Consider the following 19,327-nt stretch of genomic DNA (forward strand, 5'->3'; position numbering starts at 1 on the left):
CACTAATTATTCCATGAAGGTAAGCCTGGATGGTAGCTGGAGGGCATAGGGTAGTTTAAGAGATTGAGAGTTATTTTTGTTGCGTTTGCCAGTTTGTTTGCTTTGATTAAGCCCATCCTATTTATTTATCCAAAATATCAACTGCAATTTATCTTGAAAGATTAGCTATACTTAATATTTGTTCCCCCTATTTATAAAGATCAGGTGATTGAAGCTTTTTTTCTTCTTTGAATTTCAGATAGAGAATCCATTGGGTCGCTCTTTACTTCTTTCTGGCTTTTCTTTGTCTTCCCGTGTATCAGCAGAGGGAAGGACAGTTTTTGCCCTTGACCGTGGCCCTCTCTGATCTCTGTGGTGATGGGTAAGGATGTGCTATGGGGGTTCTCCTGCCATGGATGCATCTCTAAGCACAGTGCTGCTGTCACCCTTGTGGGTCCAAGGTCACCCCAAGATGTCTCCTGCCTAACAAAGAGACAAAAATAAGCCCAGCAAACAACAGTTCAGGGCAGATATGTTTCTTATGTGAGGTTCTCTTTATAGAAAAGCATCCCTCAGAGACAAACAACCAACAAAGCAATACTTCCCTGGATCTCATAATCTTCTTAAACGCTTATTCTATTTTCCTCCTTCTTTTATTTTTGATATCTCTAGATTTTTATATAAAATCTCTTCATATAAAATCTTTTAACTTCTGGAAGGATCTTCCTCATATCAATTAGTTTCTTTATCTGTTCCAGTCGGGGTTTGGTCAGAAAATGAGAATCCACTGTAGATACCCCAATTCTCAGATTTTTCATATATATGATGCAGAGGCTTACACAACTGATGGGAGGACTGGGTAAGGGAAAGTGGGGGAAGCCACCCTCAGACCACCCCAAATCAGCAAGTGCCAGGATTGCCCAGACAATGCCAACATCATCTCAGCTGCCCGCAGCACCAAAGTAAGTAACTTGCGGGAACTTGCCTGGCGGTCGGGTCACCTCTCAACCCCCACACGGAGTCAGAGGAGGAGGGCTTCTCTGCCCTCCTGTCTTGGGGTCTTCCACCTTCTGAATCTTGTCCAAGTGCCTCTGTTGCCAAAATTGAACTTAGAACCACACTGGCAAGGGGGTGGGGGAACAAAGACTCCAGGACTCTCCAAGGGAGGCAGAGGAATGTGCAGCCAGGCGGGAGTGCCGCAGAATCAGTTAAGGGGCTGCAAAGCTAGTTAGGGGGCTGCAAAGCTAGTGAGGCTGGAGCACTTACGTGGGCGTGCCTCAGTTCTTCCATCTTGGACACGCTGCCTTGGGTGTGAGTACAGAATTCTGATTATCTATGTTTTTTGCACAGACCATTTCTGGAGTCTTTCAACTGGGTTCCATTTCTTCCCCCTTTTAAGTTAAATTAATCCAGGTTAATGTCCTAGATGCTATCGTCACCATGATCACCACCTTCAGGGTTTCTCCTACCTTTTCTAGGTTGTCATTCAGGCGCTTCTCCTGGCTTCGGAGGCACCTGAGGTCCTCTGGGAACTGACCTCCTCGCCTCCCTGCCACACAGGCCATGCCTCTCTTCTTGGGTCCATGTTCCAGCCATGTGCAGCCATGAACTTCCCCCATTATTAGTCCGCATCCCCGATGCCTGGATCATATAATTTTCCCCACTTCTCATAGGTACATATGAAAAATGCCACATCCTTCAACCTCCAGTTCATATGCTACCTTCTCCCTGACGTGGCCCTTGGTTCCCCCGATGCGAAGGCTATCCCGTGTCTGGTAACAACTCCCTGTTCCTTTGGGCACTACCCTTCCTCCTGCTCTCAGCCCTGGTGCCTGGACAGGGCTGACCCCACCCGCCATGCACCCCCATCTCAGCACATCTCATTCCCTGACTGCAGCGGTTGGTTCGAGGCTGAGCTTAGACTCAGCAATCCAGGAGGAGCCCAGACAGGGCTTTTGGGGGGAAAGAAACAGAGGGAGCCTTGAAGAAAGAAGCTGGACTAGAGAGGAAAATGTCACTGTTGTGGGGTGTTGAAATAAAAGCTGATATTCTGGCGCTTTCTGCAGCCAGTCTGCCTCCACTGCGGAAAGCCCTGGAGAATGGAGCCAACCAGAGGAAAGTGGGCCTGAGAGGGAATCCTTTGTGATTCTCTCTGCACATCTGGATCAAGCCACTCTTGTGCTTTTTAGTCACTTTAGTTAACAACTTTTCCTTTATGCCTAAACCAGTTTAAATTAGGCTCCCATTTCTGCCCCCCAACCCCCCGCCGGAAGTTTTAACTAATACAATCTGCTTCCACAACTAATTGAGTGAATGAGTGAATGGGTCTCCTGCCTCCCACTGCGGGAGACTCACTGTGTCATTTCGGTGGAGGTTTCCAAGGACCGATCCATGAAACACCGAGTCACTTGTGATCTGTAGGTGTCTCCCTGCATGAGGCCGGGAAAGCACTGGAAGAGAGCTAAGCTGAGTGAAGCTGCCTGGTTTCTCAAGGAGACACAGCTTTCTGCAATGTACTTTTTTGCCTCCTCCCACCTGCTCCAATAGCAACTCCAGCAGCAACACCCCTCACTCACAGCTGTATCCCCAGCACCTAGAGCAGCGCCCTGGTGCATGGTAAGCTCTTGGCAATGTTAGTTTTAATGAATTAGTGAAACCTGTCTATTGAATGAATGAAAAAAACAGATCAATATGGAATGCCATGACAATTGCGGCCCAAGGAGATTGAAGGACTTTCCCTTTGGCCCTTTGGCCAAAGGACTTTGCCCGTTGTTCCTTCCAACACCTGACTGGACAACAGGTGGTGGGGTGCAGGAACAAGGGACTAAGGGTCATTCTAGAAAGAACTGGAGATGCCAAGGAAAGAGTGACATGAGGATTCCGGGAAAATAGCAGTGATAGAAGTGTCAGTAGCATCCTGTTTTGTTCAGTCTATACACCTTTATTGAGAGATAATTCATATACCATATAGTTCATTTATTTAAACCATACAGTTCAATAGTTCGTAGTACGTTAACAGAGTTCTGTACCATTCCTGCAATCAATTTTAGCATATTTTTGCCACTCACATTTTTGCCACTTTCAAAAAACCCTGCACTCATTAGCAGCCCCATTGTCCTCCAAACTCCTCATTGTCCTCCAAACCCCCCAGGCCTAGGCTACTTTCTATCTCTAGAGATATGCCTGATCAATATTTGATCCTTTGTGATTGGCTACTGCACGTAGCAATGTTTTGAAGGTTCACCCAGGTTGTGACATATATCAGTACTTCATTCCTTTTTATTGTGAGTGATACTCCATGGTATAGACACACCACACTTTTTTACCCATTCATCAGTTGATGGACATTTGGGTCATTTGCACTTTGCAGTAGTTAGGAATATTGCAGTTATGACCATTCATGCACGAGTCTTTCCTTGGCCATCTGCTTCCAGATCCCTTGAGTATGTACTCAAGTAGAATTGCTGGGTTGCATGGGAACTCTATGTTTAAGAACTTGAGGCACTAACAAAGGGTTTTCAAAGTAACTATATGGTCTTACATTTCTTCCAGCAGTGTGCGAGGTTCCGCTTCCTTGCTCATACATGGTTACCTGTTTCTTTGATCATATCCATCCTAGTGGCTATCAAGTAGTATCTTGTGGCTTTGATTTGCATTTCCATAATGCAAATAATATTAATGATACTGAGCATCTTTTCAAGTACTCATCACCTTTAGAGAATTATCTGTTTTGATATTTTGTCCATTTTATATTGGACTATTTATCTTTTTTAAAAAAAGATTTATTTAAGCATACAAAAACTGGGGTATAGGCCAGAGGTGTGGGGGGCAAGAGGATTCATCAGAGACACAGTGGAGAGCAGAACAGGCAGATCTACTGAAATACACTGCGGAGGGGAGCAGCAGGAAAGACAGGAGAGGTCTGCTGCACCATGTGGGTTAGCTCCCTGGCTGGGGATTGAACTCATGTTGCAGTGGCTGGCGATAGCTTGACAGCACTGTCTTTAACCCCTGGGCCCCCAGGGAGGCCCCTCTCTTTATCTTTTTATTACTGAATTATCAGTCGTTTATATATTCTGATACCAGTCCCTTATCAGATATTTGACTTGCAAATATTTATCCTATCTTGCGGGTTGTCTTTTCACTTTATTGAGGGTATTACTTGCAGTACAATTTCTTTTATCTTTCACATATTAAAGTTTTATTGAGGTATAATTTGCATACCATAAATTTCATCCATTTTTAAGTGCTTTATTCAATGTTGTTTCAGGAAATTTATAGTATTATGCATCATTATAACCATTATAATAATTTAGTTTTAGAACATTTCCATCAACCTCTCCAAAATAAACAAATAAAACAAAATAAATCTCTGCAGTCAATTCCTGTTACATTGCCAGTCCAAGCCAGCCACCATAGATTTGCCTGTTTTGGACAGGGTTTATGCAATATGTGTTTTTTTAAATGTCTGGCTTCTTTCACTAAGCATTACATTTTTGAAGTTCATCCATGTATAGCAGAGATCAGTAGTTCATTCCTTTTTAATTGCTGGCTAGTATTCCATTATTTAGGCATTCACCAGTTGATGGACATTTGGGTTATTTCTAGTTTGGAGCTATTATGAATAATCCTGCTATGAGTCAGTGTAATTGTCTTTGTCAGCTTAGGCTGCTATAACAAAACACCATATACTGGATGGCTTAAACAACAGACAGTTAGTTCTTACAGTTCTGAAGACAGAGAAGTCCAGAGACCCAGATGCTAGCAGGTTTGGTCCCTGGTGGCAACAATCGTGGCTTGGAGACTGCAGCCTCTTGCTGTGTCCTCACAGGACAGAGAGACCAGACCACTCTATTTCTCTTCTCATAAAGATACTAATCCCATAATATGGCTGGATCTAGAGGTGATTGTGTGAAATAAAATAAGCCAGAACGTGGAAAGTGAAAGACAGTTACTGGATGGTTTCACTCACTTCTGAAATATAAATAACCAAAGAAAACAAACCAGCAAAGCACAGTAAAAAGAATTCTTAGACTCTGAAAAAATATACTGGTTAGCAGAGGGGAGGGAAGGAGGAAGGGCCTTGGCACTAGAGCTCTGGGGGAGGGTGAGTGAAGCATGTGCTCATAGGGAGGGGGTGAAGTTGTACTCCCCAAATCACGCAGTTATGTAAACAATAGACAAATCAAAAAATTGTAAAAATAATAAAACTACTAATTCCATCATGGGGACTCTACTCTCATGACCTCATCTAAACCTAATAACCTCCCAAAGGTACCACCCCCAAATGCCATCACACAGGGGTTAGGGATTCACCATGAATTTGCGGGGTGTTGGGGGGAGTGGGGGTGGGATGGGAGGTGGGGTGGTAAAATATTCAGCTTATAACAGTAATTATGGACACAATCGGGTTTACCTCTATTATTTTGCTATTTGTTTTTGTTCCTTTGCTTCTCCTTTACTGCCTTCTTTTATGTTATATATTCTCCTAGCAGATTTTAATTTGTTTTTAAGCTGTATTTGTTGAGTTATTTTCTTAGTGGTTGCTCTAGGGATTATAATATACATCTTACCACACACAGGTAGGAGATATTTCACATTCTATTTGATAATTTGTTAGTCTGAATATTTAATAAGTTAATATTTAACAAATTTTAATTTAAAAAGTAATACATTTAATTTATATTAATTTAAATTATGACTTATTAAATTAATTTCATACATATTTAATAAGGATTATTTATTCAATATTTAAGTTATGGTGCTCTCCATCTGTACCCCTACATTCTCATACTTACATGTATGTATTTTTTCACACAACATTATTAAATACCTTGCTTTTTAAACTTAATATTTTGTTATAGGTGTTTCTGTTTGCCATCAGTCTTTGTGAACTTCTTTTACCAAAGCTGCCTTTTGTTCTGCTGAGTGGATAGGGCGGACTTTAGTGAACCATTTCTTCTACTTGAAGACATTTAGGTCCTTTTCAATTTTCAGCTTTTGTTTTGTTTTAAACGCTGAGATGGGCATCTTTGGGCATCTAACTCTTTCTACATTTTTAGAATCTTTGGCATAAATCTCCAGTAGTAAAATGACTCTTAGAGAACAAGTATCTGTAGTTTTCAACATCTATATCATTATTTATCTTCCTTAGAGTCATAAGGTGGAATGTTAGGTGTCTCACCTGCAGCTGTCAACTGAAATGACTTTTCTATTTAATTTTGTTTCTTTGGTGGTTAGCAAGGTCGGACATTTTTGTATAATTCTGTTTACTAGTTACAGTTTATTTTATGTGAATTGCTTTTCCCTGCCCTTTGCCTATTTATAGATAAGGGTGTGTGTTTTTAGATGATCAATTTGTAAGAGCTGTTTACATACTATCACTTCCTCAGAACTTTTTAGGGAGGAGGCAGAGTATAAATAAATAAAAACATATCTTTGATCTTCCTATTTGCCACCACTTTCTCTCTGCTTGCCCTTGCTCATTTTTTCAAATGCAAAAAATTTACATTTTTCTGCTAATGTTTCCTTTGTGATTTCTTTGATGATTTCCAAGTTTAATAAGACACTCTTCCTCCAGAGATTTGATGAATGTTTAAGTCTCTAGTCTAATTTTCCGAGGTTTTAAAAAGTATCTAACTTTTTAATCCCTATAAATTTCTCTGTCAAAAAAAAAAAAAATCCCTCTGGTTTGAGAGAGGGGATGATTTAAAAGCATAAACTTCAACTCAGTGATTTCCTTTCCCTGGTTTCCTTGCCTGCGTTAGTGCCTGGAGCCCCCAGGTCTGACCATGGCCTGCTGCCATTTTTTCCATAGGGAGAGAGGGAATAGCACAGAACTTGCTATCAGAATTTTCCTTTTAACTCTTCAGAGCTAAACCCCGTTGGGGGCAGCACAGAGGAGTACAGAAAAAATTGGTTTGACCCCTGAACTCTGCAAAATGAGGCAAAGGATGCCCAGGTGTTTTGAAGATGTTAGGAGAGATACAGTATAGTAAGTTCTAGAACAATGCATGGCCTCTTAGGAGTCTCTTGGGGCTTTGCCTTTGCACTGATTTCGTTCCTCTTGTCCTACCTGGTGCTCAAAGCCTCTGGTGACCCTGAGCCTCTCTCATCACAGAGCATAGGCAGGGCTATGTTGAGTTACAGAGCAAGTTGAGTATTACTTTTTTCAGGTGAAAAAACTGAGGCTTGACAAGGTTAAATGGCAGAATATTAGATGGTCATCACTATTGTGGTATCTCCAGCAACTCTTTGCCTCCCTGCAGCTCAGCTACTCAGCCACTTCATATGTGAAATGGAGCTAATTGTCCTTACCAGTCTCGGCTGCTGAGGGGTCATTTGATGCCCAAATGAAAGGCTCTGAGAAAGGTCATGGAAAAATCCAGAGGCAAGGTAGAGTCCCCACGGGCTGGTCTGTACCGCCTCCCTCAGCTTGGACACAGATGAAGCCTTGTGTTAGCTCTGCCAGGCTCCCTGCCTCCAGTCCCTGCTCCCCAGGAAAACCACTGGGAGGCTCTGAGAAGGCCCCTTGTGCCCCTGGCTTGCCAATCAGGAAGCCCAGGGTTTGGCTGAGGCCCCAGGAAGCAGAGCCTGGAGGGGAGCCACACTCAAGCCCAGTTGTTTTCAACTCGGAGCAGCTTCCAAGTCTCAGAGGGCCAGGGTGAAGAGGAACTTGGGATCACCTGGGCCACCCCCATTTCACAGATGTGGAAATTCAGGTCCAGCCAGAGGGGGAAGCCAGTTAGTGAAGTGTCTGAACTTGAGCTGAAAGATCCTGCTTCCCAAATCCAGAATGCTTTCCACTCTGCCTCTGCTGCTGCAGTGGTCTCCTTAGTTAGGAAGGGTTCCTATGACCCTTCTGGAAAATTCCTTGCAATCTGGTGATATTTGAGCAAAACTGAATTATGTTGCAGGATCAAAGCTCTTTGACAAGCATGGCAAAACACTAAGATCGAGTTGCCCCCGCAGTCAGGAGGGAGTTTTCTGGGAATAGAATTTTCCAGGAAGGGAAGGAAGCGTTCTGAGCAAGAGTTTGGTTTTATGGGAGCAGTTGGAAGAATGTGGGGGCAGTGGCTGGAGGCAGGCAAAGGTGGTGCAGAAATCTGACACCCTCCCCCCATCCTGGCAGTTTGGCATTTAAAAATAAAGTTGCTTTCACTTTTAGAACTTTTCTTTTTAAACAGACGCCATGCTGCTTTGAGAGGTTAGCAATGGTTTTCCACCCTGGCTGCACATTAGAATCCTGGGGATGCTTTAGTCTGATGTCCAAACAGAACTTCAAACCAATTATTTGGGAGTCTCTCTGGGCAGGACCCTGCATCAGTATTTCTTTTTTTTTTTTTTTTTTATAGAGGCATGCTTTATTTATTTGTTTTGCTGGTTTCTTTGTTTGTTTTGTTTATACATGCACTGGGTACAGTCAGAAGCGCGGGAGGGTGAGAGAATTCACCAGAGCCAGAGCGGGGAGCAGAGCAGGCAGAAGGACCGAAGTACACTGCTGAGGGGAGCAGCGGGCGGCAGGAGAGGTCTGCGCGCCATGTGGGACCCTCCTCCGGTGGCCGGGGAGCAGCCGGGGATCGAACCGGCGCCGCAGAGGCCGCGCGCAGCTTCGCAACCCAGCGCTCAACCGCTGCGCCACCGGGGAGGCCCCTGCATCAGTATTTCTTAAAGCACCCAGGTAATTCTAAAGAGCAGCCAACGCTGAGAACCACCAGTCCCTGCGTTATTTTGCCAGCTGGTTTGTGGATCTAAAATACGCAAACATGTGGCACAAATGTATAATTTGGTTCACCGGGCACGCTTGTCCTAGCTTTCTTCAGAGGGACATCATAAGGAGAGATTTCATTCCTCTTTCCCTGTCCTTCACCTGTAAGTTAATCCTACTCTCAAGCTCCTGCCCAAGACCTACATCCTCTAAGTGGCTGCCCCAAACCAGGGTTATTTTTTCCTCCAAATCCCAATGGAGGCCACACTGTGCCACCTATGGGACTTGGCAGCATGGCCGCTGGTGAATCTTCTCTGTGGCTGTCACAGTCATTTCTGTTTTCAGCCACATGCATACTCTGCTCTGCCCCACTAGATGGTAAGCTGTCTGAGGGCAAGGCCCCCAGCCCTGGGCAGTGCAGGAGGCTTCACTGAAGACTTGTCTGAGAGCTGGATGAATTCACTGAGTCCACTTGGGTCACACTCAGTAAATGGAAAGTGCCCAAGTGAGACCACCCCAAGATTCTGAGAACCGGTCTCCTCAAGAGGAATATTTTGACCTAAGAGCAAAGGAATCCTTTGAGACTGAGGAGAAGCTTCTGGAAGTCCTTGCCCTCCCTAATCTAAGAAGAGATCATTACATCCTAAACTTCTCTCCTTTTCCTAGTCAAACAGCAACCACTGCTCCTTTTATGATCTAGAACAGTGTGGTTTGGGGTATCCTCCAGTTGTCATTTATCAGTAAACATGTGCTCTTGATTCCAGAATCTCCTTGTAGGGCAGGAATGGACACAGTGCAGGTTTTCTGATCCCATGCAGACCGGGTAAAGGAAGAGTCAGAGTCCTCAGTGGTTTTGCAGGTTTTTTAATGGGGTTCAGCAGGTACGTGGCAGGCAGGGGTGCTGGGGGGCTGGGAGGCTGGTAGTCCTCCCAGCCCCCAGCAAATCTTCACTCTATCTGGGCTCTCTGGTGTTCTCTGCTTCTGCTTTGGGCTTCTTCTCTTTCGGCTTCTGCTGCTGCTGGCGTCCCCATGACGCCGCCCTTAAAAAGCACAGTCTTAGCTCAGCTGAATCCCATCTACCTCTGCCCACACCCTACTCCAGGTGCCCGCCATCAGGCATGCATTCAGGACAAGGATCCATCATCTATCCTGATGGTGGAAGGGCAGAAAAGCCTGACATTTTCTTTACCCTATACTCCTTTACTCTTAGAGAGTAAGGGTGAAGTTATCCCCACGCCCCTTGGGTGCCTTGGGTCCCTCAACAGAAAATTGAAACCCCTTTCTCATTAATCAATGTTGGGATTAGCATAGTCATTGTAGCATGTCATTAAGTTGGTTGTTTTTCCTTTGCTAACCTGTCTGATGCTGTTTTGATTACTCTTCCAGCCTGAGAAGAAAAAAGGGGGGAAGGGGTTTCTTCCCTTTGCCCCCAAAGCATTTAATTCTGACAATGGTGCTGGGAAATTTGGGCCGTATAATTGTTAGCATTTTATCTCCATTTATGATGAAGAAAATGAAGCTCAGCAAGGCAACCTGAGATGGAGCGGCACTCACCATAAAAACACGCCCTATAGCCAGGTTCCCAGGTGGTGCCCACTGCTGTCACTGCTAGCAGGGCACAGACCTGGCCGTAGGTCTTCAGTGGAGTTCTGTGCATTCTTAGGTATTTCAGCTGCTGAGTTGAATTGCTATTCATACTGCTTTCAAGAATGCTATGCTTCGGCAAAGAAATGAAAACTTGGGGAGTCTGAGGAAGGACATGAAACAGAGTGACAGGATATAACTGTGATAATGAAATAGCTCTTCATCATCAGAGCAATAACCAGAGTCTTGCTTCTTCTAAAGCCACGACCACATGCTTTATGGGGCAGGAAAGGAAGATATAAATAGGGGAAGCTGTGTAGATTTTATTATTGAGCTACGTCTAAAAAGATGGCCTGTCACAGCTGAAGCAAGGTAATGGAAGCCCAGAGAAAATGTAAAATCCCTTGGAATAGATAATAAAAAATTTCAAAGCAATGGGAGGTTGGTGTGACGGGTTCGTGTATCACATGGGATTATTATTAAGGGATCATGGCTCACTTTAATGGCAGTATTATTTTTCTTGATGGTACATTAAAAAAACTGTGTATCTTACAATTGATGGGATCTTAAAATGATGATATAGTAGTATTATCATCACATTACATTGTTATTTTTCATTTATGTGTACGTCTCCCCCACTAGACTGTCAATATTTTGAAGGAAAGGTGTTTGTCTTACTCCCTGCTGAATTGGCGAAGCTTTACCCAATGTCTGCCATGAAGTAAGAGGGAGATAGAATGCAGAATGAACAAAACCCATTTGGGACATGGGGCTCAAATTAATTAATATTAACACCCACTTAACTGTTGCTGTACAGATGACAAAGAACAGCTTTAAAAGTCCTGTCTTAGGGCCTCCCCTGGTAGCGCAGCGGTTGAGCGCTGGGCTGTGAAGCTGCCCGCAGCCTCTGCAGCGCCAGGTCGATCCCTGGCCACCAGCGAGGGTCCTACGTGGTGCGCAGACCTCTCCTGCCACCCGCTGCTCCCCTGGGCGGTGTACTTTGGTCCTTCTGCCTGCTCTGCTCCCCGCTCTGGCCCTGGTGAATTCTCTCACCCTCCCGCTCACCCTCCCGCGCTTCTGGCTGTACCCAGCGCTTGTATAAATAAATAAATAAATCTTTTTTAAAAAAAAAAAAGTGGGCCTCCCCGGTGGAGCAGCGGTTGAGCGCTGGGTTGCGAAGCTGCCTGCAGCCTTTGCACTGCCGGTTCGATCCCCGGTTGCTCCCAGTCACCGGAGGAGAGTCCCGCATGGCCCGCAGACCTCTCCTACCGCCCGCTGCTCCCCTCAGCAGTGTACTTCGGTCCTTCTGCCTGTTCTGCTCCCCGCTCTGGCTCTGGTGAATTCTCTCACCCTCCCCGCGCTTCTGACTGTACCCAGTGCTTGTATAAATAAATAAATAAATAAATCTTTAAAAAACATTTAAAAAAAATAATAAAAAATAAAAAAGTCCTGTCTTATTCTGTTCTTGGCACAAAGAACAGAACTTACTTGCAGTTAAATGTTGGTGGCTATTTTTCAACCAGGAAGGACCATATTTGGCTGAAGTGAGAGAACACCAAAATTAATAACATTGAAATTAAAATTCCCTTCAGATAAACAAAGCACAGGAGTAAATAGCCCAGGGATGGCAGGGCAGCTGCATGATGATCAGGGTCTCAAGTTCTATTAGTCATGCTACTCTGCCATCCCAAATGGCTGCTGGAGCTCCAGACATCATATTCACATTCCAGTTGGCAGGAGTTAGAGAGGACACCCCTCCTTTTATGAATACTTCCAAAAGTCATATACGACATTCTGCTTCTATCTCATTGACTAGAACCTGCCTACATCTAGCCACATGGAGACTGGGAAATACAATCTTTCACCTACATGCCCCACTCAAATTCAGCAGTTCTACTCCTGGGGCAGAAGGGGAACGTGACTGTAGAGGGACAAACAGCTGGATCTGCCACAAGAGCTAAACTCCACGGTGAGGATTCCAAGTGCACTGTGGATTCTAGGGAGGCTTGTTCTTAACAGTAATGGTGGCCCTTCAGGTGGAGGTGGGTCATGAGCTGGGCTGTGAAAGGTGGGCCCTGTGGGGTCCCACTCTCTCCCCAGGCATGGCTGTGCCTTCAGTGCATGCATGGTGCTCTGGCCTGAGAGAGGAGCCAGGCGAGATGGGCTTGGGGGTCTGCTTGCACAGGCCATGGTGGTGGAGTGAGGGTGGCAGCAGGCAGCAGGCAGACCCCACAGCTGTGCTTGGGGACCCCCCAGGGTTTCATCACGCTGATGAAAGCCAACCAGTGCTGTTTCTTTTTTCTTCTTCATAAGATGACTGCAAAGTGGGTTACAAAGCCCAAGATGATGAGTGAGAGGGAAGGTCAGAGAGAGACAGATGGGACAGAAGTGTGCCAACCAGGTCAGAGAGAGACAGGGTGGGAGAAACAACTTGCGTGGGCGGAGAGGGCGGCTACCTCTGAGTGGAGCCTGTACTCCGTGTCCCTGACTGGCTGGCCCATGCCAGTCTAAGAGATTCATTTCTTGGTAGAATTACACCTTGAAATCTTGCCCCCAATTCCTCATGCTCTGTCCCAGTTACCTCCGCTCCTTGGTGTGGGTGAGTGTGTCAGCCACTGTGCTGGACAGGAGGCTCTGGGGAACACGGCACAGTGACACATGGTCTGATGGGGACCGAGAATATTTAAATCTGAACATGTGGCTTCCAGAAGGATGAGGGCACTGGTTCCCTGAAGAGGGGGAGGGGAAGGTGGCGGGTGGGGACAAGAGGAACCTGGCATAATTCCCAACTCACTGAGGGCTGCCCAGGAAGGTCGCTGACTGCAACAAGCATGGGTCGATTCCCCCCACACCCTGGAAGGCACCCCCTACCCCCCTACCCGCCCTCTCTGGACCCCTGCTCCCAGCATTTTCTGCAGCATCAGCAACATTTTCCTGTTTTTCTCCCAGTCTCCCTTGTGCAGCTCATTCCACCCTCCAAAGTGAGCCTGTGTGCCAAATGCTTCCCTCCCCCTGTCCCAAGATGCACCGTGTGAAGCAGGGGCAGTCACATTTTCCTATTCCCCCACTCCCCGGCAGGCGGAGACTGGGCAGACAGACTGGCAGGACCCTAAACATATCAACCAATTGCAAATGTGCCTTCTTGGCCTCATGGGCATCAGATCACACCCTGTGCAAGGCCACCTGGGCCAGCACCCTGACACAGACAGCAGCACCCCAACCCCTCAACCCTACTCGCCAGGCTCGAGAAGGAGGAGCCCCTACAGGAGCGGCCAAAAGGGTAGCCAATGAGCAGCCAGAGAGAGAGACACAGCACGGCTGTCATCCTCTGCTATGACTCACGGTAAAGACAGATGCACATGCCTTCCATCCCGAGGTACAGGAAGGTGGATGGGGGCTCAGCCTGGAAAGTCTGAGTGAAATCCAGGACAACAATTCAGGGCAACACTTCAGGGCAATGATCCTCTTCCAACAAGTTATCTGATGGGTCGGCTCACCACCACCCCATACAGAGTCCCGTATCTGGCAGAACCTCTGGGCAAGCTGTCAAGAGGAAGCTGACCTTCCCCTGCCAGCCTCTGCAGTGGGTACAGGAGGCGGTTTGGCCGATTGCTCGGCATTAGCCATAACAACGTTATGCAGAAAAAACTATTTGGGTTAATTTTCCTCCAAGGGTCTCTGGGAGAGGCAGATACCCAGTACTGCCCAGGGTGACACCCGGCAATCAGGATCTCAAAGGCAGGGTTCCTTCATTTATTCAGTTAATATTTGTTTGGTACTTACTATGTGCCAGGCTGGGAAAACAGAGCCCCAACCCTCACGGAACTTAAAGGCCATTTGGAAAGCCACAATTACAGCCACAATTACAGTACTGTGAACCAGAAAATAAGGGAGGGAAAGGGTGTTCAAGAGGGGTTGCACACAGTTTGGGGGGCCAGGGAAGCTCTTCATAGAACACAGACAGCTAAGATGATGGTTGAAGATGCTTGTTAAGTGAGGGGGCGGGTGATAGGGATGAGGCTTCCAGGTTTAAGGAGAGCAAAGGCCAAGGTGAGGCAAAGGAACAGTGGTACTTGCAGAAGTGGCTCCCACAGCAGCGGGTGGAGAGAGGCAAGACTGTGGACAGACGCAGGCGCCGCTCACAAAGGGCCTCTCCAGTTCTGTGCTTTTATACCTGTCGTGAGTCTTCAACCAGAATTTTTCTCCATCTCCAACAGGAAACCCAGGGGGATAGGTATTTCCTGCCCTCAGAAGAGGAGAAGAAAACAAAATGCCAGCACTTTCTGACTAAACCCAGAATGGTTTAGTTGGGGTGGTGCAGCGGCAGGGAGACTCTCTTTTGCAAACAGTGCCCGTTGCTTTTCTGTCTATAAAGGTAACATGTGCTCTGCATAAAAGTGTAGAGAAAATTAAATCACTTGTTATCCCTTCATATGGAGATCAATGAAGTCAACATTTTGCATTTTTCCTTCTAATTTTTTTAACGTGTACTTTTTTGTGTGAGTGTGTAGACACATACATATATACACATGTGTTACCTGCTTTGTTCTCTTAACATGTGGTTACAAATTCTTCACTTTTAAGGGCTAAAACACAGCGGCTCTTTGTGGTGGCCACTTGACTCCAGGTCTTGGCAAGTTGGTGTCTGAATCTCAGAATCTTTGGGACCCTGGGGATCACCCAGGCTTCCTGCATCAGACTAGAATTCTGTCCTTGGAATCTAGGATCTAGGGCCAGAAAGCGTATATTTGTAAAAAAGCCACTCAGGCTGCCCTGAAGCCAGTCAGCCGAGCGGCATCTGGAGCGCTGTTTAAACACCCTCTGAGGCTGCGTCACACCCGCAGTGCTCCTTCTAGGAACTCCCAAGCCAAGATGCCTCATTTGAAATCAGGCAAAATAACATCTACCTTGCGGCATTGTCATTGCTTATGAAGTTCAGGCTCTGGCAAATTTTAGGTGCTCCAAAGAAAAAAACTGCTGTTCTAGTTACAAGTGGAAGCTAGTGCTCATGTCCAATGAGACAGGCGCCCTGTCCACACTCAGCCCCTGGGAGGGCGTTGCTGCCCCAGGGCCCACTTCTGCTCATCTTCCTTTGCAACAAATGCAGAATTTATACTCAGCTTTGTAGGGCAGTATTTTAAGTAGTCAGAACACATTGTCACGAACAGAATATAAACAATCAGGACTGTCGTAGAAAAATGAGATGACCAGGGAAGATGGGGAGAGGGTTCTAACCACATGGTGAGGGGTGTCAGAACCCCCTCCCCATCCAGTCAAGGAAGAGGTAAGATTGGAGGAGGAAAGAAAGGACATCTGCCTCTATTCAGTGTCTGCTCCAAGCGCAGTGGATTTGTCCTCTAGTACAAGCTGCAGAGCACCAGTTCTATGAGATAAACCTAAACATTGAGAATAAATATGCATTTTTAGAGCAATTTGATACGGTCACAGTATCCAAATGGATGATCTTTTTTTCCCTAGCAATTCCTTTTTTGGTTGTATTTTACAAAAGTATGGATCTGTGATAGATTAGACATTTTAAAAACTGTCCTTCATAGAAAGCTTGAGAGAGATGTGGGGCATCTTTTCTAATCTTCTGCCGGGTCGTCAATGAGGGGATCTGTCCTCCGCTGTTCCCTTCAGTAGCCAGAGTCCATCCCAAGCGTTTGGCTGCCAAGCTGCAGCCAGAGGAGGGTGACTCTGTCCCTGGGTGCCTTGTCCCACCACCTGGGGGCAGGGGCCAAGACCCCAAGGAAACCCTAGGAAGGTCTGGAGGCCCCTGATTTGCTGAGAAAATGGGGGCCTGAGATCCTCGGCAAGACTGAGGTGGGGGACTGCCCTGTTCCCAAGTCCTCACAGGAAAGAAGTCCCCCCAGATAGCTGCTGCCTGGAGAGTTCCTCTCACCTGAGCTGTGCTGCTGTCCTGACTGGCACCAGTCTCGGGCGAGTCCCTGCTCTATATCAGGACCGGTGCAGCCCTCTGGGGCACAACAAATGGAGATATTTTTAGTAAGCACTTACTCTGATGAACTCATTTAATTTTCATGACGACCTCATGAGATAGGCCCTATTTTTAGCTTTACCGAACAGGAGAATCTCAAAGAGGTTTGAGAGACAGGCTTAAAATCACACAGCTGGTGAGTAGCGGGACTGGAGTTTGCCTCAGGTCACTGTCCTGCTCCAAAGCTGAACTTTTCACTACAGTTCAACACCGTGGACTTGCCCTTGAGGGGCTTGCAGTCTGGTTGTGTGTGTGAGGCCTCTGAAAATTCCTGGAAGAGTCAGTTCTGGCTATGGCCCAAAACCTAGAGAAGGGGGGGACACAGGGGCGGAGGCAGAGGGGGACTTTGGGGAGGGAAGCAGCTGCTTGCAAGGCCCTGCTCCTCAGTCCCCTGGGAGCCTGCTCACATCCTGTGTCCCTACCCCTTCCCTCCTCAGACATAACCTCACTGCTCCTCACCCACCCAGGGGCCCAGAGAAGAGGTTATTGTTTCCTCTCACACATGAAAACCTGGAGACCCAAGGCCCTTTCTCCCCCGTCAGGAGAGCTCGTACTCCCCTCCAAGACAAGGATGGGGGAGTGCCAGGCCCCCAGGCTCCTCAGCACAGACCCAGCACCCCTCCTCAATCTAGCCATAGCCTCTCAGTCTCCAGACTTCATCTTTTGTACTTCTTTTCCTTTGAGGATATGCACTAGGCATCCTAGAAGAATGAGCCTGCCTGGGGCGGGGTGGCCTTCGGCCTTCCTGTTCTCTCAGTTTCCCCACTCCCACCTCTGCTATACTCTTTTCTGTGGGTTGGGCAGAATAGGACCAGGCATCTGGAGCCAGGAGCTGCAAGTCAGTACCTGGCTGTCTTAATCTCTCTAGTGGCATCATACCTCTGACGCTGTCCATACAGTGGCCTCACTGTAACATGGGGATGGTTGTGAGGATTAAATAGTAAATCGGCTATGGGGACACTTTGCCAGCTTTTAGGGACTGTACCTACTTTGGCTTCCCTCCTACTCTGGGCTTAGTTGAGTCTCGCCCAGCCCTTAATGCTCAGCTCTAGTCCACCACTTCCAGTAAGACCTCCCTGATTACACCCATCTGGACTGAGTCCTCACCCAGGAGGTGTCATAATCTGTACTTGGTGAACTTTGGCGTGTCCCTGGAATCCTCGAGAATCATGCATATGCCAGGCATGGCTATTACCATCCCATGCTGCCCCCATAGCACCAGATCCAGGACAAACTCAAGCTTGCTTCACTCATAACATCTGTATCTTCGGATTTGTCATTTTCCAAGTGCTTATTAGGAATCTTTTAGATACCCAGGGAGATGGTCAGGGGAGAGCTTTTTGTATTCCTACTATACTGGTGAGTAAAGCGAGGCTGAGAAAGGCCAAGAGACCTAGCCAATGTCACAAGACTAGTCAATTGCAGAAGCAGGACTCAACCCCATGCTCTGATGCTGTCCATAATCCCTGGTGGCCTCATTTGTGCGTGTCCTGAATAAACCCAACAAAACACCAGACATTTGTCCCCTTAAGGGGATTCTGGCATTTTCTTTTCTTCCCTTTGTGCCCTCCTCCTGGCATCCTGACCCCTTGAAAGAACCCTCTCTTAGGCCTGTCTGGGAGCAACCCAGGGCTGGGCAGGCAGGGATAGCCAGGGCCCTGGGTCACAGGAGAACAGAGACGCTAAAACAGACCCTACACACTACATATGTCCTGGGACGCAGCAGGCGGGGCTTTGCTCTTGGCAGGACAAACAGTCCTGGTTTTGAAGGGCCCCAGAGGCCAGGATAGGGTTTTAAATAGCCAGTGACAGGGCCAAGTGCAAGGCCCGGTTTAAATTAGTTGTCAGTGCTTGATTGAATCACGTTTAATTGTTGGTTGGTGCTGAAATGATGAATGAGGTATGGCTTTAAATAGGAACCATAAGTGTTTCAACCTCGCCCTGGGTGGGAACTACAGCACAGATCCGGGCTCCTCCTATTCAAAGGGTTCCCCGAAGGGGAAGGCAACGGAGAGGATAAGCTGGGCTGGCCTGGTTGCTCCACTTGTCCCCCAGTGGTTTATTATTTAGGAGAGAGGTGCAAGAGCCTGATGGAGACTCAGAGAGATGAGGTCTCAATACTTCTACCCATCTATCCATCCATCCATCAATCAATCGACTGCTTTCCTTGCCACCCTTTGATGAGCTTACTTGTTCCCATCTGTGCCTCTGCAGCTGTCCCCCAGTTAATCATGCCAGAGTGGACATAGAGAGAGGTGGGCATAGCACAGTGGAAAAGTCCAGTGTTTAGGAGCCAGAGTTCCCGTACCTGAGCCTCATTCACTGTGCTGCCCTGGAAGTCATATGAACTCTCTGGGCCTCAGTTTCCACACCTATAAACCAGGACAAAATTTGCCAACCTACCTCTTCTAATGAGTTGTTGAGGGACCAAACTGGAGAAAGAGCTCTGAGATCAGTCATCTGTGTTGTTACTGCTGGATGATCAGCGCCCCTCCCCCCACACCTGGCCCTGGGTCAAGCTGAGGGCCACTCTGTGTGTGTTGGGGAGTAGGTGTTAGAGGGAGACCCCGTGAGTCCTCTAGAGCCCAAGGATTGGCCCCTCCCTCCAGCGGGGCTTTGGTGTCTTCCTTGGTGTTGGACAGCTTTGTTCTCTAAGACAGGGCCAGAGGCCTCCATCTACCCATCTCACTTGAGGCCTGCCAGGCAGGCTCACCTGGCTGCACTGTTTGCCTTTAGCTTCCTCTGTCTCCCACCCAAACGGGGCAGTCAGAAGAGAGGGCAAGAGTAGCCCCATGGGCCAAGAAATTCCCAGGCCAGCCTCCTTGGGAGAGGAAGCAGAAGGGCTGATTGCTGGATTTTACTCCCAAAGCTGGAATAATTGGTTGCCAGCTCTTTGGCCACTCACAGGAAGGATGACTCGTCTGTGCCAGAACAGAGCCATGAGGACTTGTGAGGTCCCCATGGGAACGTCCATAGCAGGTGTGTGCATGAGGAGCTCAGGAAAGGCGTGCTTAATTCCCTCTCCTACCCTGCGGACATTGAGGATTATTCAGGGAAAG

General features: G+C 47.2%; 1 long non-coding RNA gene across 2 annotated transcripts in view; it reads right to left on the reverse strand.

Annotated features, from left to right (window-relative positions):
* LOC119259333 (uncharacterized) overlaps window positions 1-19,327 on the reverse strand; it is a 36,284-nt gene that overhangs the window by 14,867 nt on the left and 2,090 nt on the right. Inside the window, exons 2-3 of one of the 2 annotated variants that reach the window (XR_008549070.1) lie at window positions 10,241-10,433; window positions 9,536-9,726 (exon numbers count right to left, since the gene is read on the reverse strand). The exons of the other annotated variant lie outside the window; for it this stretch is intronic. This is a non-coding gene — a long non-coding RNA (uncharacterized LOC119259333). Of the gene's footprint in view, window positions 1-9,535; window positions 9,727-10,240; window positions 10,434-19,327 lie in introns of those variants that run through there. 2 annotated transcript variants of the gene reach the window in all.

The sequence above is a fragment of the Talpa occidentalis genome, unplaced genomic scaffold, assembly GCF_014898055.3.
Source record: "Talpa occidentalis isolate TD23 unplaced genomic scaffold, MPIMG_talOcc4v2.1 talOcc4.5, whole genome shotgun sequence".
NCBI classification, from domain to species: domain Eukaryota; kingdom Metazoa; phylum Chordata; class Mammalia; order Eulipotyphla; family Talpidae; genus Talpa; species Talpa occidentalis.